The sequence below is a fragment of the Vespula vulgaris genome, chromosome 2 (assembly GCF_905475345.1).
Source record: "Vespula vulgaris chromosome 2, iyVesVulg1.1, whole genome shotgun sequence".
NCBI lineage: Eukaryota > Metazoa > Arthropoda > Insecta > Hymenoptera > Vespidae > Vespula > Vespula vulgaris.
The window spans coordinates 15,896,601-15,919,883 of NC_066587.1; the positions used below are offsets into that span (position 1 = coordinate 15,896,601).

Sequence of the window (23,283 nt, forward strand, 5' to 3'; positions counted from 1 at the left end):
TATGAATTGTATAGATGTATACATACATATATATGTACGTATAAATATATATATATATATGTATGTATGTATGTATATATATACAGAGCAATAGGGTGATAAAATAACAGAGCACTAACCAGGGAGGCTTATTGCGAGTTTATATTCTCGTCTGGTCTTATCTTCTCGAAAGCGTATTGACTCGCAAAGACTCGATCGTATATATCATTCGACGGAATCACACGGTAGGAAAATATTTTAGGAATATATGTATTAGAAATTACGATGGGTTAAACAAAACGAGAACGATGCGAAATAGCTATCTCTCTTTCTTTATCTCTCACGATAAGACCAATTTTTAGCGGCGACAGGATGAACGAGTAATAGTCTTTCAGAGAGGCGCGTGGCGACGATATTTTTATCGTAAATTTGACTTTATCTCCCAGTCGTATTTTCGTTCCTTTCATCTTGAATGAAGGTCCTACGAGATCGTGAAAATTAAATAATAAATTATTCGACGTGTGGTGGAGAAAAAAAATAGTGGCGTCGTTCGTAACGCGTATTTGAAATATCGTCAACACACTTTCGAATGGAGAAATTAATATATATACTAACATACACGTACGTATTTCGAGTAGTTTTTTTTTTTTCGACAAATTCTGTTTATCGAAAATAAATGATACACCAGTCTTTACAAAATATCATCAAAAATAAGTACAATATAAAATATCATAGTATCTAATGCAATGATATATATATATATATATATATATATATATATATATATATATATATATATATATATATATATACACACTACATATATTACATATATATAAAGAAAAAAGAGGAAAAATTTAGTAACCTTTGTCGATGGCATACATAGTGCTCTTCGTCGGACAATGGGGTTGTAACTAACGACAAAATTCTACGTGCAAAATTCAACGTTCGCGAATGAGATAGAGAGTTCTGAAAATATAGACGGATTTAAAGATAGATATATACATATACATATACATATACATATATATACACACACCCATGCATTAGTATACATATATGTATATATATACAGAGCGAGAGAGAGAGAAAGAGAGAGAGAGAGAGAGAGAGAGAGACGTAGAGCTAGATAAATAGAGATGAAATCGTGTAGTACGTACTCGTGCATACGCTAGCTCGGATTCAATTTTTACGGTCACAAAAGGATACTGGGAAATGTCGGTGGGTGGGAAGAGGGAGAAAGAGGGGAGAGGGAGGAGGAGGAGGAGGAAGAGGAGGAGGAGGAAGAGGAAGAGAAGGGTTTGGTTCATCATCGGTGGAGACCAAACCAACCTGTAGAGGGGTGAGAAAGAGTGAGAAAGAGGAAGAAAAAAGGGGTGGTGGCGGTGGTGACGATGGCGGAGGGTGGTTGCTGGGTAAAGGGAAGGGGTGGTCGGGGTCGGGGTCGTGCGTCACGTTCGAGGAAAAACCTATTCGCGCAAATTGGATGGCTTCGCTTCGGTCCCGGTCGAGGCTTGCAATTAAAAAGTTTCGAATGGCGAAAAAAAAATGGTCTTTTACGATGGTTGCTTTCGTCAAAGATTTCTCTCTCTCTCTCTTTCTCTCTCTCTCTCTCTATCTATCTATCTCTCTTTCTTCATTCTTTCTCTTTCTTTTCGCTTTTCTGGTTTACACGTTTTCCCTCTTCTTCTTTTCGTTTCTTTTCCTTCTTATCCTTTGTGCGAGCTCTATATGGTAGAGAAAAAAGGGATAAAGGGCGTGTACTTGGCAGGTACTCGTTCGACCGTCTAGCAGAGAAAACCACTGTGCGTTCTCGGCTTCATGCGTTACGTCCATGAAAGGTTGCTCCTGCTATTGCTATTGCTGCTGCTGCTGCTACTACTGCTGCTGCTGCTTGCTATTGGCCGCTCGTTGTCGACTTTTCTCTTGTTTTTCTTTTCTTCATTCTTTCTTTCCATCCTTCCATTCTTCCTTCCTTCGTTCCTTCGTTTCTTTCTTTCTTCCTTCCTTCCTTCCTTCCTTCCTTCCTTCCTTCTTTCTTTATTGTCCTTTTTCTCTTTACTTTATTTTTCTAATTCACCTTTTTCATCCGTACTTACGTTTAATTTCATCTCGAATGCAGAGAAAAATTGAAACGTATGGTTCTCTTATTGGTACAATATTTCGTATTCGACAGATATATTTTTTATTTCTTTAAATCACATTGTTTATTTTCTTTATTATTTTCCTTCACTCGTTCTTTTTTATTTTTTATTTTTTTTTTATTTTATTTTTTTTTTACTTTTTTTGGCTGTTTTCGCAGTACCTCGTAAGCGAAAATATACGTCCATATTTATTCGTCTATTCATTCATATACACGTACATTGTGTTTTTCAATCGAATTCTTTTTTTTTTTTTAACTTTTTCTTCTTTTTTCTCCTCCCAAAAAAATATCTACGCGTACATTCATACCTTCAATCGAATTTTTCACTTATTTATTTGTTTTCTCTTTTGCACGTGACTTTCTTCGTCGTCTTCTTCTTTTCTTTTTTCTTTTTCTTTTATTTTTGTTTTCTCTCGTTTCCACTCGCGAAATTATTTTTGTGGGAAGGAACCGCTTTATCCTCCCTCTCTCTCCCTCTCCTCTCTCTTTCTCTTTCATTTTTTTTTTTCATTTTTCTCAAGGGAGCTTGACCACAACGAATAATTGAGTAGGAGAAAACAATAACCGTTGGCAAGAATAGTGAGTTGTTACCGTATAAACCGCTTTTGAGAACGACCTAGTGATAAAAAGAGAGACTAGAAGACACAGAGAGAGAGAGAGAGAGAGAGAGAGAGAGAGAGAAAGAGAGAGAGAGAGAGGTAGGTTTGGAATATATTAAATAATGGAAATGTCGAAGGGCCGAGAAGCTTTGTTCTATTTTTTATAATTATTCGCTCGCAGATATGGAGAATATGGAAAGAAGGAAAAATTGTATGAAGTAGGTCTCGCGAGTATGGTATGTACATACACATATGCATATACATACTTATATACATACACGTATGTAGGCTACGATGAGAAAAAAAATTGAAGTTCTTTTAAAATAAAGAGAAGGGTACAAAAAAGAAGAAAAAGGAAAAAACAAGAAAGAACGCGAAGATATGATTTTTCCCAAGGCACACTACTAATACTCTCGCTATAAAATTCGAGATTTTTATCTCGTGGGAGAGAGAGAGAGAAAAAGAGAGAGAGAGAGAGAGAGATCCTTTTGCTGTCTTAATTACGTGCTACGAGTAATTAGAAAAATTTTCTTTTGATATCGTTTCTCTCGTTCGTCGAAAAGAAAATCGAAAAAGTATTATAGGTATGTATAATACATACATACATACATACATATATACGTATGTCTGTCTATCTGTATATGTATACATGAAAAGTCAAGCAGGATAAATTTCTTCGTTGGAAAAAAATTGAGAACGAGAAAAAAAAAAGAAAAAAAAAAATCATTTTCTTTTTCATTAATCTTTTTTTTCATCTAACGAAACTCAAGCACCACTTGAAGGAGTCCAAAGGTCCTCGTCATCGTCATCGTCGTCGTCGTCATCGTCGTCATCGTTGATAGCGAACGAAAAATGCCACAATTTTTCCGCGGTGCAGTCTTTTTTTTTTTCTTTTTGCTTTCTTTTTTTTTTCTACTCTCGAGGAACGACGAGAAATCGGGTTAATCTTCGGGAAAAAGATTTCCTTTCATCGGCGGAGTAAATTATTTGCTGGTTGTCCCGAGACCACCGTTCGTTCGTTCGTTCGTTCGTAGGTAGGTAACTACGTACATACGTAGGTACGTAACTACGTACGTACGTACGTTCCTTGGTAAGGGAAATTTCATTTTTAAAAGAGCCGACGACGTGAGTTTTTCAGTGCTTCCGTTCTAATCGTTGGCGAAAGCCGACGTAGTTGAAAAGGGCCAATCGAATTTTTCCATTATCTCGTAGTAGAGCTCGTGAGAGCAGAGACTCTGTCTCTCTCTCTCTCTCTTTTTTATTTTTTTTATTTTTTTTACCTCGAGCTTTATTAAAATACATAATACACTTCTGGACGGGAAAATGGGGGAATATTTGAAAAATCGCTTCGTCGCGTAACGACGCGTGATATATTATATATATTACACGTATGTAGGATAGCGTTTATATATTTATATACTACATATACGTGTACGTTTACGTACGTGCGTCGGATGTAGTCATACACGTATACGAAAAAAAAAAAAAAAAGGTTTTTTAATTCATAAAATTTTATTTTATTAAAAGTCAACCTTTCTATCTCTTTCTCTTTTTTTTCCTTTTTCTTTCTTTTCTTTTTTTTTTTTTTTTAGCGAAAATATCGAATGCTTATTTCAACGATGGCATTCGCGTAAATTATCCAAGCAGAAGCTTGTTTGTCTACGAAATTAGAAAGCCTTCGTTATTTACCGGCCCGATCATAAAATCTCTCTCTCTCTCTCTCTCTCTCTCTCTCTCTCTCTCTCTCTCTCTCTCTCTCTCTCTCTTTGAGAATAGGTGGAGTCACCTCGTCTGACAGAGAATAATTTAAAAACTCTCTTTATAAGGATGATGAGAATTTTCGTCTAATCATATAAGGCTAAAACAATTTTACACAAACGTTCCCGAACGTTCATAAATATTGTGAAACTATACACGTCGTCAGTATATTTTTCTTTCGTTTCTCTTTCTCTCTTTCTCTCTATCTCTATCTCTATTTCTATTTTTTTTCTCTCTCTCTCTCTCTCTTTATCTCTGTTCTGTTAGTCGTCAGCAGGTTGAAATAGAGAGACGACGAATTACGAGATTTTCGTTTATACATAATAGCCAAGGAGACTGCCAGCCGAGGTTATATTGCATTCGTCTGATAATAATAATTTTGTAATGAGAGTATACGGATATGAACATTATATTCACCATTTTGTTCGCGGACGTAGTATCAGCGAGAAGGAAAGTTTGGATTAGCGTCGACATCTTGAAAGTATATTACCTCGCTTTCGTCTTGAGGTTAATCGAATCTTCTTCTTTTATTTGTTTGTTTGTTTATTCGTTTCCTTCTTCTTCTTTTTCTTTTTTTTATTTTTTATTTCAATCTTGTTTTCTCGATCACAGCGTGTGAATTATTTGTAACTTAACTTTATTTGCTTATTTATTTTTTTTCCCTATTCTACGATAATCTTCTTCTTCAAAAAAAAAAAAAAAAAGATACAGAGCCGAATGAAAGTTTTTAAGTGATTTTCATTTTATATACATACGTATTATATCAACTGTACGAATAATATTATATAATATTTATTTATTTATTTATTTATTTATTTATTATATATACACAAATTTCTATGTATAGATTAATACGAATGTAATAATTATATATTAAAAAAAAAAAAAAAAAAGAAAAATAGAAAGAAACCAGTTACTCTTTCTTGAGATTCTTTAGATTGATTTTAGTTTCTTTACGAATGACCTGTTTACTTTTTGCAATTCGAGATAAATATTCTCTTAAGGAAGATTAAATGATTTGTTTAAAAGTAGTCTAGAAATCTTAGAGGCTCGTATCAAAAATAAAATAACGAAGTAGGCGCAATAAAACAAATATTAAGTGAAAAAAAAAAAAAAAAGAAAATATAAAGGTAAGAAAGAAAAGTAAACTGTCACCTGTCGACGCGTGACTCATTTCAGTTTCGAGTTTCAACGACAGCAGCTGCCAAAGTATCGTTTCGTCTTTCCCCTTGGGCTTTACTTCTTCCACTTAAGGAAATCGCGTGTCTCCAACCAAAAAAGAAACCTAACGCTGATCGGCTCCGTTGTCCCTTTAGAGAACGGAAGTCTCTTATTCTATTTTTATATTTCTTCGTTCGTTTTAAATTTCCATTTTTTTCCTATTTTTTTTTCCTTCATTTATCTTTTTCCTCTTTCGTTTCTATCGCATTTTTCTTTTTCTTTTTTTTTTAATTTCAATTTTCATTACATCTAGTAATTATTTCTAATAACACTAATAAAGATAACAATGACGATAATAATCGAGAGTAGAGTTTTAGGAACGTTAAACATTTTTCTAACGTTAATAATTCTTTTTACGATCGATAACACGTCATTACGATAAAATGATAATTAATAGTAATCCTATAAGCGTTATGATAACGTGCCATCTTTTCACGGAATAACAACGTTTAATATAATACTACAACGATAACGAGAACAACGAAAATAATAATAATAATAATAATAATAATAATAATAATAATAATATAATAATAATAATAATAATAATGATGATGAAAAGTCAGTATCGTTTCAACGTTTGTTATTAATCTCTATCAACGAAACAATAATCACATTGATATTTACAAGTTCTCGTCCTTGAAAATGAAAATTCTATCGAACGTATCGAAAGTTTATAAATCGTTTACTCCCATAGAAATTCCGTTTAGTCCTTTAAGAGAAGAACACGAGAGAGGTAGTAGATCCGAGATATCTCGTTCGATCGGAAAATCATGATCTTAACAATAACGCGCCCATTTACAAGGACAGGATATAGGGATATCAAGCTATACGTAGATAGATTTATATAACATCGCGAGAGAAACGAATTACCTTACCGTACTTTCGTTCGATCGTAAATTTCTTATTTACGATAGAGGAAAATTTATGAAAGAGCATACTTCGGTAACGCTCGTACAATCTCACCTTGACATCGATGATCGAAACACTGTAACATTTTCTTTCTCACTCTCTCTTTCTATATTTGTCTCTTTATCTCTCTATCATTCTCTATCTTTCTATATCTCTCTGTCTTTTTATCTATCTCGCTCTCGCTCTCGTTCTCGTTCTTTCTCTCTTTCTTTGTCTCTCTCGTTCGAACGAAAAAAAAGTGATGCAGAAGCTGCACGCATCGACATTTACGATAAATCGTTACGCGGCTTTCACGGAACCCGACGGGTATGTCGATACGTGTCTGCCGTGGCAATAAAGGGACGTTTAATTCAGCCGTCGATTCCGAATGTCGCGATTCGTAATTGCGCACGCGAATCGCTAGACACCAACGTCGCCAACATACGCCAACAACCATCTCGTACGTATCGTAAATACGTATGGTTGTACGTATTAGTGCAATGTATGTATGTACGTTTTCAACATTTTCCGATTAGCACGACGAACTTTCTATACGTACTCTGTGTCTCTCTTTCCATCTCTTTCTTTCTTTCTCTCTTTCTCTCTGTCTCCCTTTTTTTTTGTAGTTGAATTATTTTCTAGTATCATTGTTTTGTGTGTGTGTATGTGTGTGTACATATTTGATATATTATTAATTAATTTAACTATACAAAATTTTAATTGCGACTTACTGCTTTACCGCTTATTGTTTATTGATTTATACATGTATATTATGTATACTATACGATCAATTAACTTGTCTGTACAATATTTAATTACGATTTATCTGTTTTTCATCTTCTTCTTCTTCTTCTTCTTCTTCTCCCTTATTCTGCTCTTTTTGTCTTTCTTTCTTTCTTTTTTTTCCCTTTTTTTTTATCGTAGAGATTAAATTCACGAACGGACGAAACTATGTACAGATGTTTCATCTTTTTCTTTCCTTTTTTTTTCTTTTAACGAGAATGAACAAGATTAAAAGATTAAAAGGAAGTATGTAAGTAGAGCAAGTCGAACATTTTTAGTTCCTATTCTTTTATCTCCCTTAGCATTATCCCTTTGAAAGGGATCATCCGAGAATATTCTGATACGTTGTAACAAAATGAAGAAATAGAAAGAAGAAAAAGAAAAAAAAAAAAAAACAAAAAAGAAGAAAAAAGAACAGAAGACAAAAATAAAAAAAGGAAGAGAAAAGACAAATGAAAGGAAAGAAAAATATCTAAAAAGTGAGAAAGTCGATACGAATCGAGAGAAAAAGAGAGAGAGAGAGAGAAAGAGAAGATCAAAGTGTTCCGGTGAACCGAACGATCGAGAGAGACTCGAATCTCGTTTAATCCGGATTAGATCGCGTTTAGGCGAGGCACGTAGAGTCAGCCCTTTGCCCAAAGGGATGGTCCTCGAAAAATGTCGACCAGCTCGACCTCCAAATTAACGTTCCGTCGTTCGTGTATTCGAACAGTAAAAAGGTGCTCTCCGTTTTACCTACCGTTTGGTCGAGCAATCCACACTTTTTTTTCTTTTTCTTTTTCTCTTCTTCTTTCTTTTTTTTCTCTCTCTCTCTTTCTCTCTCTCTTTTTTTTAATTGTTTTCTTTTTTTTTTTCATTTTTATTTTTATTTTCAAATTCTTTTTCACGTTATTTTTCAACTAATTCTTTCTGTTTCTCTCTCTCTCTCTCTCTCTCTTTCTCTCTGTTTTTGTCACACACACATACAGGGATATACGCACGCACAATAAAATCCTAAAGTTTAATCTTTTAAAGCTTAATGGATTTGCATTTGTTCAAATCTACGAACGCTTTTCAAAGCCGACACGGCCTTTTTCATAGTTTTCACGTTTATTTTCTATTGCTACTTTTTCGAGTTGGATGGATGGAGTATGGTGGAGGAGAGGTGAGTAGTATGATGTCGGCCGATGGTGATTTAAAGATGAAAGATCGATCGATGATCGGCAAAAAAAGAAGAGAGGGGGTGGGTGAAAATAAAAGTGAACGTTCGAGGATCGTAGGGTAGATCGAAGCATGAATTTTATTCTCTCTTTTTCTTTCTCTTTTTCTCATCTTCTCTCTCTCTCTCTCTCTCTCTCTCTATTTTTTTCATTTCTCTCCGCTTCGTAGATTATTCATCGAGAATAGAACGTACAAAGAGCACGACCAACAATTATTATTTCAGGTACTGACTAATGTTCAACGAACGAAGGTTCGCTCGTACAATGGAAAAAGGATTTGAAAAGTTTTCAGATTGTGCTCATGTTTCTCTCTTTTTCTTTTTTCTTTCATTCTCTCTCTCTCTCTCTCTCTCTTTCTCTGTTTTTCTGTCTTTCTGTCTCTCCGTCTCTTTCGGTTTTCATTCACGGAAAACGAGATCGCGAAAGAAGAATGATCGTCGATCGTTCCTTCGTTCCCATTTGAACTCGACCTCTATAAGAGAATAGAGTGCTGCTGGAAGAAAGAAAAAGAAAGAGAGAAAAAGAGAAAGAGAGAAAGAGAAAGGAAAAAAATAAAGAAACGAGAAGAGAAATAAAAGCGCGTCACGTAATTTATTCTCTAACCCTTGGAAACAATGCGTTCGTTACATGGACTTTAACGTTTTCTTCGATAGAAAACGATAACGGTTTGCTTGAGATGAAATAAATAATCGTCGGGTACGAGCAATCGATGTGGAACGTTTCGATACGAATGACTTTTCCATGTTTCTCTCATTTATTAAAATGTATATTTCTCTGGAAGAAGACGGAGATTGAGAGGAAGAAGACAAAAAATCACTATGAATATCGGGATCTGTCGTTTCCCTCGAGATCCATTACAGGATTAATATCGATATATACCTATATATATATATATATATATATATATATATATATATATATATAGCATGGGTTAAAAGTTCCTAGACTCGTAGTTTTATTATCGAAAAAGAAGGGAAGAGAAAAAAAGAACAAGAAGAAAATAATATATGAATCTGAAATGTCATAAAAAAGAGAATAATTGCTTTTTAAAATGATGTAGAAGACTTTTGATCTATCCTTTTAATTTTAATTTTAATATTACTATATTATTATTATTATTATTATTATTATTATTATTATTATTATTATTATTATTATTATTATTGTTATTATTATTATTGTGTATAATATATAGAATTAGTTTAATCGGCTCACTTAAATTCTATCGACTTGGAGATATCGAACAGAAATGAAAAAATATAATATTAATACAAGTACCTACTATAATCTGTTTTTTAAAATGGTATGTACCTTGGCACTCATTTGTATCTTTATCTCTCTCTCTCTCTCTTTCTCTCGTTCTCTCTTCCTCTCGATATAACACGAAGTATCATTACATCGGCTCCCTTGTAAATATGCATGAATTTGCGTCATATTTTATACATTAGTCTCGGTTCGCGATTATCATAATTTTCTCACGGGCGACGACTATAACGTTATAACGTTTTACCAAAGAGGAGAGAAAGGAAAATGATAAGATGGTGATTTTTTTCTTTTTTCTTGTAGCCATTTTCTAATCTTTCGAAGGTTATTAACTCGTTTAATTCGACCGGCCATAAATTCATGGATGATCGTCTCTCTCTCTCTCTCTCTCTCTCTCTCTCTCTCTCTCTTGCTCTCTTTTCCTCTTTCTCTCTCGTTCTCTTTTTCTATCTTGAACTTGTTAACCTAAAACTATCGAGACAGAAAGTAAGAGGAAGAGAGAGAGATGGAATACGCTAACGAGTAACAAAAGAATTTATATTAACTTTTCAAGTACCATTAAAGTTGCCAAGTTACTTACGTTCCCTCAACCCCCACCCCTTCACCCTCCTACCCCCCCCCCCCCCTCTCGTCTCTCTTCCACCACTCATCTTCCTCTATCTATGTCTCTTTCTTTCTTCTACTCGTCTACTCTCAACGTAAAGATAGGAAACGCCTGGTAATAACTTGGATCGCTTCGTGAAAATTGTTGGATGAATTCTTCAATGAAAAATCCGAAAGATTTTTACGTGCTATCCTAACTTCAATCCTAGATACGTACATTAACTCGTTAATACGGTAAATACGTAAACATTATTTGATATGTTTACGAGTACGTATAAAATACGATGAGAAATAAAATTAAGGAAAGAAGAAATGAAAATGAAAAAAAATTAAAAGATAACGAAAGAAAGAACGAAAGAGAGACAGAAAGAAATGTGTTTTTTAGATGGCAAAGAAACGAACAGAAAATATTTTCGTAGGAACGTGAGTACTTGGATGTGCGTAACGTTCTCCTGGGTCAAATCAAAACGAACATTCCTATCGATTAGAACAGTGCTACTATGCAAGATAGGACGTAAGATAAAGAAAGAAAAAAAAAGACACAAAGAAAAAAACCAACTAAAAGAAAAAAAAAAAAGAAATAAAAAGAAAAAGAAGAGAGGACCGATGAAAAAAAAAAAAGAAAAATTTCTTTTCCTCAGCGAAAAATGTCGGGGTTAAAGAGAATTTCGAAGGGGAGATATGTCGGTTGAAGGCGGTAAAGGTATAAGAATAAAAATTCCAACAAATTCTTTAGCGATTTCTCGTCCTCGTCCTCGTCCAAAGAAAAAGAGAAAGAAAGAAAGAGAAAAAGAGAGAGAGAGAGAGAGAGAGAGAGAGAGAGAGAGAGAGAGAGATAGAGAAAGAAAGAGAATCTTTTCTCGCGACGTGGCCCCAATTTGCATAAGATCGCAGCAACCAAGCTTCTTTTTCTCATTGGTCGTACGAAGGAAGGAACGAACGAACGAACGAACGAACGAATGAACGAACGAACGAACGAACGTTGTAACACAAGAGTAAAGAAAAAAAGTGAGCGTTGCTAGGACGAAGACGAAGTATCCTTTTCGAGTGTAAGAAGAATGAGTGAAAGAATCGAGAAGATAGCGAGCATATCTCAGGTGACGGCTAAGAAGAAGAAGAAAAAGAAGAAAAAGAAGAAAAAGAAAAAGAAAAAGAAAAAGAAGAATAAGTGGAATAGGAGTTGACATGCTCGAAGGTGGGTGAGTGTTATGTGGAAAAAGGGTGGGGGTTGGGTGTTTGAGTGGGGGTAAAGTAACGAGGTTCTTTCCTACAGAGTCCCGAAGCAACAATCACGCTTCTCGATGCCGAGAGAAGGCATCGGCACGTCGTCGTCGTCGTGTTCGTCGTCTTCGTCGTCGTTCGTCGTCGTTCGTTGCTTGTTTCCTGTCTCTTCGACTGGAACTCATTCTGTGTGTTCTTTTATCTCTTCCTCTTTCTCTCTCTCTCTTTCAGCTGTCTCTCTATTCCTTTTTCTAGATCCTCTTTCTCGAATCGTTCCAACGACGTTCGTGGACGAGTCTTGAGTTCCTTTTCTACAGTTCGTTTCTGTAGGAAGGAAGGAAAAGAGAGAGAGGGGGGGGGAGGGGAAAGAGGGGAAAATAGAGAAGACTTCCGGTCGAACGCACGCTTCATGAAACGGTTGAGATAATCTCTTTCGTTCGTTCCTTCCATTTCAACTACTTACTTACTTACTTACTTACTTACTTATTTACTTATTTAGTTATATACATACATAGTTTTACGAGTAACTTTCGAAAAGCTTGCCAAATTCTATCTTATTTTGATATTATCGAAGCGCGTTAGAACAATTCGTATATCGCGAAGATAGTAATATACTTGCTGTTTAATAATCATCGATCTTGAGAATCTCGCGATATATTTATCAGAGTGCGTTGATAGTTTCATTCGTGAAACTTCCTGGTGTAGGATTGAGAAAAGTAAAGAAAAGAAAAGAAGTAAGAAAAGAAAAAAAGTAAGAAAAGAAAAAGAAAGTAAAGAAAGTAAGAAAAACACAGAAAGAAAAATAAAACAAGATAGAGAGAGAGAGAGAGAGACCGATGAGATTATTAAAGTAGAAATTTTTCCAATCGAACTACGTGTGCGGCCATACTCGAAGCTTACAGTAGATCTTGGATGTTAAGTAGAACACAAGTATATGTCCTCTCTCTCTCTCTCTCTCTCTCTCTCTCTCTCTCTCTCTCTCTTTCTTTAAGTGGGTTAGAGCGAAACACTGAAGAGGCATCGTAGAGTAGAACAGCAGCAACTACAGAAGCAGTAACTACAGCTACAGTTGAACTACAGCTGAAGCTACATCAGCAACTATCTACTGTAACAGCAGCAGTAGCTTTCTCCTGCCCTTGGAAAAAGAGTAGTTGGTGTTCTCTCGTTGTTACTCTCCTTCTCCGTTGGCAAGTATCGTCGATAGTATAGTCAACGTCGACTTCGTCGTGGTCGTTGGCGTCGGCGTCGGCGTCGGCGTCGGCGTCGTCGTCGTAGTGTCATTGTATCGTTCCGTACAATGGCTTTGCAGTTTCTTTTATCTCTCTTTCTCACTCTACTTTTCTCTCTCTCTCTCTCTCTTTTTATCTAGTCTCTCTTCTGCAACATCCAACTCCGAGTCTCCTCTCTCTCTTTCTTTTTTCTATTTTTTTCCTTTCTTTTTTGTTATTTTTTTTATCGCTCTCTCATAGTCGACATTCCGAGCGGTCAGCATGATGCAACGGAATCATTGTCCTCGAAGGAAGCCGGTCTCGTTGCTGCCGTTTGTTGTTACGAAGGAGAAGGTAGTGGTAGTAGTGATGAGGTGCAGGGACAGGGAGAGGTAGGAGTATGGGTATAGGTATGGGTATGAGGGAGAGAAGAGGGGGAGAGTTGGGACCTGGGGAGTCAGCTCTGATCTGTTTTGCTCTGCTCTGCTCTGCTCTGCTCTGCTGTGCTCTGATCTGTTCTGCTCTCTAGTCTTCTCTTCTCAACAGGCGAATCGCTTTCTCGCGTGGGCGACTACCTGGTGGTTGTATCTATATGTATCTGAGTTTCTCGTTTTCCTTCTCGACGTTCTCGTTTCTCTCTCTTTCTCTTTCTTTTTTTCTCTTTCTCTCTCTCTCTCCTTCTCATTGGCTCAACCGTTTCATCTCTTGGTCGGTAGTATCGTATGTAACTATGTATCTATATATGTTCGACGTAGGTCGTTATGTATGTGAATGTGTATGTGTGTAATATATGTATATATATGTATACATATCTACATATTCTGCATACATATATATAGGTACATACGTTTTACTATTATCACTGTACCATCGGTAGGTTTCTCTTTCCGCGTTATTGCTCTCTCTTTCTCTCTTCTCTTTCTCTGTCTCTTCCTTTTTCCCTTCTTCTCTTCCGTTTCCTTTTTCTTTTTTTTTTTTTTTTTAATTATTATTATTTTATTCCCACATTATTTGTTCGTTCTCTTTCTCTAATTCGTTTCTCAATTTACAAACATGTATTCACCGCGTTAACTTATTTATCGAGTTTATTAATAATTAGTATAATACATACTATGTAAATAGGTAAACTATGTAAATTCGATGCGTCTGATTCTCTTTTGGTAATGTTCCAGTTTATTTCTACTTATTGTCTTTATGGAAGATAAATATTTACTCGTTAATTAATTAACTATTTTCGATTATATCGATTTCGCAGAATTTTTTTGAAGATATATATATATATATATATATATATATATAAATATTTCTCGATCTCGATATTTTAGTAAATTTTTGAAATACGATATCAATAGAAAATTAACGAAGTTGAATCGTATTGTATTTATCCGTTCATTATATGATTATATCGGCGATCAAAAAATATCAGGTAACAACGATTTATTTTATGAAATCGTTTTACCGACGAAACGGCAAATGTTAAACCGTTGAAATCTCTCTAGTCTAGAGCGTTTGAAATACATTTACGTATATACGCGTACATATATACATATATCTATGTATATATAGATTCATACATATATATCTCTTTCGCACTTTGAAAATGTTTGAGAACGTATTACGTGAGTGAATGAGTTCGAAGGAGCGAGGAAACTAATCTTGGTCGATTAAGGAAAAGAAAGAGAAGAAACAAAGAGAAAGAGAGAGAAAGAAAAAATGAGATGAGAGAGATGAAGAAGAAGAAGAAGAAGAAGAAGAAGAAGAAAAATAAAAGAAATAAAAAAATGAGGAAGGTGGACGACGTCGAAGAAGAAGAAGAAGAAGTAGAAGAAGAAGAAGAAGAAGAAGAAAAAGAAAAAGAAAAAGAAAAAAAAAAGAGAAAGGAAGAAGAGGAGGCGGAGAAGGAGGAGGGATCGGACGATGGAAGGATGTGAAAATTCCTCACGGTCCGATGGCCGCTTCGTAAATCAATCGAGCGTTTACCCTTTACCGCGAACCCTCTCGAACCCTCCACCGAGTTGCTCGTTCGACCGAGCGACCGTCCTCTTTCCACTTCCATTTCCACCACCTCCTCCTTTTCCACCTCCTCATTCTCCTCTTCCTCCTTCTTCTCCACCTCCCTCGCTTTTCCACCTCCGCTATTCTCGAATCACGAAGAAGAAACTCGCTTGACTTCTATAAATAAGGATTAGCGACTCTCTCTGTCTGTCTGTCTCTCTTTGTCTTTTTGATACTGTTCTTATTCTCTCTCTCTCTCTCTCTCTCTGTGTTTCTCTCTGTCTCTGTGTCTCTGCATCTTTGTCTTTCATGGTTTTTCTCTAGCATCGTTTCTCCCCAACGCGTTGGCAATTAGAACCGGGAAATATGGCCTTATTAAGCGCAGCATCCCTTTTCGGTCCAAAGCTACGTTTCTCTCTATCGATTCGACGATTCTGTCTATCTGTCTGTTTGTCCGTCTTTCTTTCTTTCTTTCTTTCTCTCTCTTTCTTCATTCCTTCCTTCCTTTCTTTCTATCTTATTTTTTTTTTCTTTATTTCCTTCATTTCATCTCCCTTATTTTACTTCCTAGCAGTGTACTCGTTTGATTCAAAGAACGAAAAAAGAGAGAGACAGAGAGAGAGAGAGAGAGAGAGAGAGAGAGAGAGAGAGAGAGAGAGTAATAAAATCGTTTTACGATTTCTCCGTCGTCGTCTTTGTTTGGCTAATTGCACCTATTGAAAATCCTCCCTCTCATTCTTCGTTCCACGTTAGCCAAGATGTCGAGATATTTCTCTCTCTCTTTTTATATATATATATATATCTTCTTTTTCTTTCTTTCTCCCTTTTTCTCTTTCTATCTTTCTATCCTTCATTTTAATCTTTCCAAAAATACGCTCTTTGTAATGGTAATAATAATAATGAACGACATAGAGTGGATCGAAAGAGAACGATGACAACCGATGACAAACGACCTAGCATGTATTAGAGAACGAAAGCCATTTGATACGTGAGAGAGATAAAGAGAACACATTCGCACACGTAGTTTTCATCGCGCACGGGTTATTGATAGACCTTACCGATGATAGCGATCATCGAATACAAGCCCCTTTAACGATATTTTATAGACCTTGTAAAAGCGCTCGTAGTCGGTAAAATTTAAGCCAATTAAATCGCCACGATTATATTTTCGATTATTGCTCGAGAAAGAAGGAAATAAATGAAGAAGAATAGAAAAAAATTATCTCGTTCGTTTCCCGACGAATTTTTACGCGATGATATAAAGATTGTAAAAGATGGAAGAATACCAGAATGAAGAAAAGGAGAAAAGAAAAAAAAAAGATGAAGAAGAAGACGAAGACAAAAGTAAAGACAGGTGAAACGTCAAGGGGAATCGTTCGAGAAAATAATAGGATGAGGAGAGAAGTAGGGTGAGTGGGAGGGACAAGGGGAGGGGGTAAAAGAGTGGCACTCGTCGCGAACACGCTACCTACACCCTCACAAATATATTCGCACCCTTCGACGTGCGTCGCTTTGTCTCACTTTCTCTCTTATTTTCTCTTTCTCTTTCTCTTTCTCTGCCATTCGTCGTTTCTCGCTTGATCTCACCTCGCTCGACTCAATTGATCTCGATCATGGCAGTTTATTTGCCCATTCGACGATTTACCAGTCTTCTGTTTCTCTCCTTCTTCCTCTTCCTCTGTCTCTCTCTTTCTCTTTCTTTTTTACTTTCTATCTTTCTCTTCGTAGATCTCTTCGTTTATTCAGTTCTGAAGTCAGCTCTTATAATTTATCGATTACGTTTCCCTTTTCTTTCTCGTTTAATTCTACGTAAATAGAATTATTCTTTTTTTTTTCCCCCTTAGCAATTAAGGATTTTTTTATAACACGTCAAACATCGCGTTGTGTAAAAATGGTCGTATTTAGGTTAAGCAAGGGCAGAGTATCTTTCTTTATTATACCTTTTTTGCCGGTTCTTAAAAAATTCGCTCGAAATTTTTCCTTCGTTGTGAAAAATTGTTTTAACTCGAACAATGAATCGTTTAATTATATTGTTTAACAATTAAAACAAGAAAGAAGAGAAAACTTCCATACGATTTTATTTTTCCATCTTATACAATTTTGTATCTTATATATGGGAGTATACATATATATATATATAGCATATATAAAAATAATTTTTTCTGTCTTTTTTTTTCTCGTACTTTTTCGTTGACATCCTTCGAACATCCTATTCGATTATCCATTTCTACGGCAGTGTTATAAATTTCAATTAAGAGATAAATAAATAAATACAAAATAAAAGAATTCGAAAGTAATCGAATCGATCAGTTAATTAATTTAATCGTTGCCTCACTTTTTTCCTCGATGAAGGGGTCTCTCGTTTGGTTAATTTTGAATGATCCGATAGAAGTACTTACTTAACGTTTCGAATGATAATTAGATTCTAATTCGTAGTTAATTAGAATGCATTGTATTAACTCGTGGAATAAAAGAAAGGTCGTCGTACGAATTTGTTCTCTCTCTCTCTCTCTCTCTGTCTCTCTCTCTCCCCCCTATTTCTCTCTCTCTCTCTCTCTCTCTCTCTAATTCTCATCGTTCCTTAGCATACCGTGAAAATAATGCAGATCGTGGGAAAATTCCTGGCGAGCGTTAGGAGAAAGATGAGCAGAAGAAGGGGAAACAAGTGGAAAGAGAGGGTAGAAAGAGAGGGTTGAACGAAAGAGGAGGATGAGGGGGATGAGAAGGTGGAGGAAGGATAAGCATCGTCTTTCGATCGTCGCTTGGAACTCGCGCAATCTGGTGCGCGTAACCGTTTCGTTTCTTAACGAAGTGCCTCTCGATCGAATCAACTTCTCGTCTTACACGTGCTACTACACTCTCTTCCCCTAGTTCTTATCTCCCATAGGAAATACCGAGATTACGCGATGTTTTACTAATGAGAAATCATTCCTTGCTAAAATAGGGATAAGTATCGAATAAATATTATAATATTGCGAACGAAACGCGATTTATGTTAGAAATAAATTTAACGCGAGATAGATAGATAGATAGATAGAAAGAGGGAGAGAGAGAGAGAGAGAGAGAGAGAGAGAGAGAGAGAGAGAGAGAGAGAGAGAATTTTCATTTGGTTTTTATTTTTTTTTCTTTTCTTTTTTCTTTTTTGTAAAATTAAAAGGATTCAATCTGTTTTCTCTCTCTCTTTCTTTCTTCCTTTTCTTTTAATCATAAAAAAAAAAAAAACAAAAATACCTTTTTCATCTTTGTCATAATTTTTCTCCTCCTCCTCTTTTTTCATTATCGAAGAATCGAATAAATAGATCGTCGATGAAAGAGTAAAGAATTACAAATAAATTTTCGCAGGGGAGAGTAATCCTCTTTCTTTCTTTTTTTTTTTTGTAATTTATTTTTTCTCTTACGCAATAAAAATGATGGCATTTCTTTTCCTGAATCGAGAGATAGAAATATAAACATTCTATTACATATATGTCACATTTCTTTTCTTTTGTTATTATCGGAACTATCGAATAAAGATCGATTGGCGATAAACAAATAAAAATAAATTTAACACGATCGTGAATATTTACTTTCATTTCGATATTTTCTTTTGTTCCTAATGTAATTGAAATGATTCATTGAATCACACTCTTTCATTCTTTTCTTTTCCCTTCAATCGGAAAAAAGAAACAGAAGTATATCATTACATTTCCATAACAATAATTTTTCACTTCTGTCGTTATCAATGTTGCGATCTCGATGGAGGGAGTTTTAAAGGGACATTAAATGATGTTGTAAATTTCATTACCGTTAATAATTCAACCCAAACGCATAATTTACTTTGAGAAAGGTCGATTAAAGTTACCACAATAGATCTCGAACTTAACGCGTTAGCGGTGACGTTAATAGTAGACAAGGGTCCGAAGATAGATAGAAAGAGAGAGAGGGAGAGACATAGACTCTCTTCCTCTCTCTCTTTCTTTCTCTATCTATCTATTTATCTATCTATCTCTCTCTCTCTCTCTCTCTCCCTCCTTCTTACTTTAACACTTTTCCATGATATTGACTATCTCGAGAGAAAGAAAGAAAGAAAGAAGGAAGGAAAAAGAAAAAAGAAAGAATGAAGGTAATAGAAAATCTTTTCTAACGTGGACTCGCCATTTCTATCTTTTTTCTTTCTCACTCTATTTTTCTTTTCTCTCTTCTTTCCTCTCTCTCTCTCTCTCTTTCCTTTTTCTTTCTTCTTCTTCTTCTTCTTCTTCTTCTTCTCTTAGTTACACACCGTGTGCATTATCTCCGGCAATCTGAATTGATTCTTTCTCTCTCACTTTCTCTCTCTCTCTCTCTCTCTTTCTCTTTCTCTCATCTCATTTTTTTTATCTCGCTTCTTCCAACTCGCACTCGATCGGATTCGATAAAATTCCGTCGGCACCTGCCGCGTCCTGATTAAATAATGCCGGGATTATTTCGATTCTTTCGGATCCGAAAAAAGGAAAAAAGGAAAAGAGAACAAAAAAAAAGTAAAGGAAGGAGAGAGAGAGAGAGAGAGAGAAAGAAAGAAAAGAAAAAAGAAAAAGAATCTAAGAGAAAGGTAGAGGAAAAGAAAATAAGAGAAAAAGGAGAGAAAGGGTCGAGAGGATTTATTGGAAATCTTATATGCGATTCGTTGTTCGAAGGACATTTTCCCATCGTTTATTTTTTTTCTTTTTGCTTTTTTTTCATTTCTCTTTTTTTTTCGAACTGGAGAAAAGGGAACCGTGATTTCTAATTTAGCGATTTCTACAACTTGCTGATTTAGATTCACTTCATAAGATCGAAAGTTACGTCATTCTTATAATCGTTGTCGTTAGTTGAGAATGAGTGCGAAAGAAAAAAAAAGAGAGAGAGAGAGAGAGAGAGAGAACTGAAACGTTACGCGTAATGACCATAATTTTTCGTAGGAGTTTTCTCGAGTAGAAAGAGAAAGAGAGAGAGAGAGAGAGAGAGAGAGGGAGTGAGCGTGTGTGAGAGTGAGAAAGGAGAAGAAAAAGAGAAATTTACATTCAGCAGCAAGTAGACGTTATTTATTTCGAACAATTTTTTTCTCATTCATTTGAACGTTCCTTCCTTCATCCACTTTTAACGAGACACCCGTTATATGAAAAGAGTGATCACGGAAGCAACAGGCCGGAAATATCACAAAACGGAAGGACATCGATATCTATATTCCTTCCTTTTTATCGACAAAAACCACCCTTTCATTCCTTTACCCAAGGTTAGTTTCTTCTGAGGGTGAGGGGTAAAAAAAAAGAATGGAAGAAAAAAAAATATATATAAGGGGCGTTCAACCCTCGAGTTAGAAATCCGAGATCTGTTTTGAGAAGATCCGAATTTCTTTATCGAAATAAAAAGTCCCGGGGGAATATTTTTTTTCGAACCCTTCGTCGGACCCCTTTTTAATTATTTTCCTCCTACGACGAATATATATTTCTTTTTTTTTTTCTTCTTTTCTTTCGGGGGTAGGTTCGGATTTTTTTCTTTTGGAGATTCTGGAAGGGAGGAAGGGACATACAAAAAAAAAAAAAATTAAAAGAAGAAAAGGCACGTGTATTCTCGAATTAAAAATGTCTCTCTTTATAATATTGAAGTTACGTCTTGTGAAAATTCTCGATTTAATTCGGATTAAGAGACAACGAAAGAAGGACGTCGACGAGCGGTGTCAATGCCAATGTCAAACTTATTATTCTTGTAAAACGACACCCAGTATATATATATATATATATATATATATATATATATATATATATATATGTACCAAGAGCCAGCAAAATCATAGCCCGGGAAAAACGGAATAGGGGTGGTCTATGGGTGTGTGGATGTGTGAGTGCTTGGGAAGGAAAGTTAAGCGGAAGAGAAATGCAGATTGAAAATCCGCGCCCACCCCTCGCGAAGGGTGCATCGCCAAGAAAATTGGGGTTGCTCGAGAATAATACGAGTCGAGGGGGAAAAACGGTGTCCTGTTCGCCGACCAAAAAGAATAGAAAGAGAAAGAGAGAGAGAGAGAGAGAGAGAGACTCGTTGTCGTGGGTTGCTTTTCGAAGGGGAATGAGAGAGAGAGAGAGAGAGAGAGAGAGAGAGAGAGAGAAAGAAGGACGAGTCATTTTTCCACCCTACACACCGAAAGTATGTTAATTACATTTGCTACAACGACTACGTAGCCGACGGCAACCACGTCGTACACTCCCTTTTAGAATCTCATAAAATAGTGCCACTCGAATATTTTTCGTACGGTCCTTTTGGTTAATATTCTTTGTAAAATAAAAAGGGAGAGAGAGAAAGAGGGTGAGAAAGTGAGAAACGAATAAAAAAGGAAATAACAATAATAAAAAAAAAAAAAATAAAAAAGGAAAAGTAACAAACAAAATAGGGATCATCCCAGAAAAGGCGATTTTTCCTTGGGCCATTTTTTATCGTAACGATTAATTAAAATAGCCATCGATCTCTTCTTTCCCCATGTATATGGGTGTATACGCGTGTGTATATATGTTATTTTTTTTTCCTTTTTTTTCTTTCTTTCTCTACTTCCTTCCTTCTCATAGCTGCTATCGTAGCTTCGTATTTAGCAAAATGTTGATCCCTGGATAGATACAACAAGGAGAAAGGGAAGAAAAAAAGAGCGACAGAGAGAGAGAGAGAGAGAGAGAGAGAGAGAGAGGTTAGATGAATAACGTAGTGGAGGGGGTGAGGGGTTTTCATTATTAAAAAGTTATATACGCGTTCGTTTAATAAACTTACTAGGAACTCGAGTAATTTGCTGTTTTGCAATTAATTTGCACAAGCTAATTGACAAATTGCTCGTAAACTTCATTAGCTTCTCTCTCTCTCTCTCTCTCTCTCTCTCTCTTTCTTTCTCACTCGCTTTCTCTCGTCCTCGTTCCGTTCTCGTTCTCATTCTCATTCTCTCTCTCTCTCTCTCTCTCTCTCTCTCCTTTTGGCGAGACTTCACATAAATTCCTAATGAAATACGTCGAACGCAAAGTTCTTATAACATGAACGGCCTCGCGTTGCTTCCAACGTTTAGGTAAACTTCATTCCACGTTTCCCCTTCTAATAACTGCGGATTTCGATAAAATTCATCTACCTGAAAGGACAAGCTCCTCCTTCAAAAGATTTTCTTCGAAGTTATTAAATCGTGAAAATTGAACTGGGTACCGATTAACCGATAATCGAAAGAGATTCTAATATAGTTTTGCATCATCAGTCCGATAGAATAACTGGGATATTGAAACTGTGCCGGGTAAATTGAAAATTTTTCGACATGTTTTTCGACAATGAGAAATATAAAAGAAGAGAGGGAAAAAGAATTAAATTAAACGACCATACTCGTCGATAAATATGAATTTTTAAGAAGATCGTCACATTTAACCTTTTTTTAAAGATCAATCAATTATTTAATCAATTAATAATACCGATGTATAGATGCTTTCTAATATCGATAAATTAAAAAAGGATGTAATAGAGAGCGATACTAATCGTGTCGTTAGATTTCTCTCGAGGATTAATTAATTTATTGAAAACAATTAATAAATATCTTACGTGACTGTTTCCAACAGGATTAATTAAAAAGACTTCATAGAAGAAGTAATAGGAACGCACGGTAACTACTTCTCTTAACATCAATTTATCACGTGTTAAAAATAAATAAATAATTGAACGTTACGCGTCCAATCGAAGTGATTTTTCTCGGTTAGTACGTTGCACAGATGATAGATGTAAATGATAGGTACGAACGAGTAGTAATGATTTTTTCTTTTCTGTCCTTTTTTCGAACGAACGATTTTACACGCCTCATCCATTTTCTATATCATATATATATTCTGACCTTGTAAATATTTTTCTTTCTTCTCTTTTCTTTCTTTTTTTTTTTTTTCTATCAATTCGATACATTTCGCCGTGCTCGTCGCACGGGCCGGATAACGTAGCCGGCGGATTATTTAAATGTGCACTTACACGATCGTTCGTAAGTGGTTAACGATGCAGAAACCGTCGGGATTATTAAGCTCGGCCTCGAATCAGTACGCGGATGACGAGGAAGGAGTAGTATAAGCGAGAGAGAGAGAGAGAGATAGACAGATAGACAGAGAGACAGACAGACAGAGACAGAGAGAGAGTGAGTGTGAAAGAGAGAGAGTGGTTCTCGGTAGGGAGTTCGGTAGTGGTACACGTTGGTGCAGCCTCCCGGTTTAAATTCCACCAAATTACGTCAGACTGCGTTCGTGCTTCGTCGACCGTAAGGAAGTTAAATTAATCGATGAATTTCCTACGTGTCCCTCGGTGTTCGATCTCGTACCGCATAGAGATATAATGCATACATAGATAATACAAACCTAATACTAGCCGTTGCCGTTAGGCTTTGGCCTTTCCCCTTCTTTGGCCTCAACTCGATCGATTATTCTTTTTATTTT

General features: G+C 35.8%; 1 protein-coding gene and 1 long non-coding RNA gene across 2 annotated transcripts in view; both read left to right on the forward strand.

The window, feature by feature from the left end:
* Window positions 1-23,283, forward strand: part of LOC127061883 (plexin-A4) — a 277,822-nt gene that overhangs the window by 60,555 nt on the left and 193,984 nt on the right. The window lies entirely within an intron of this gene.
* The window catches only part of LOC127061891 (uncharacterized), a 63,558-nt gene continuing 41,069 nt past the window's right edge, over window positions 795-23,283 (forward strand). Inside the window, exon 1 of the long non-coding RNA XR_007780990.1 lies at window positions 795-1,098. This is a non-coding gene — a long non-coding RNA (uncharacterized LOC127061891). The remainder of the gene's footprint in view (window positions 1,099-23,283) is intronic.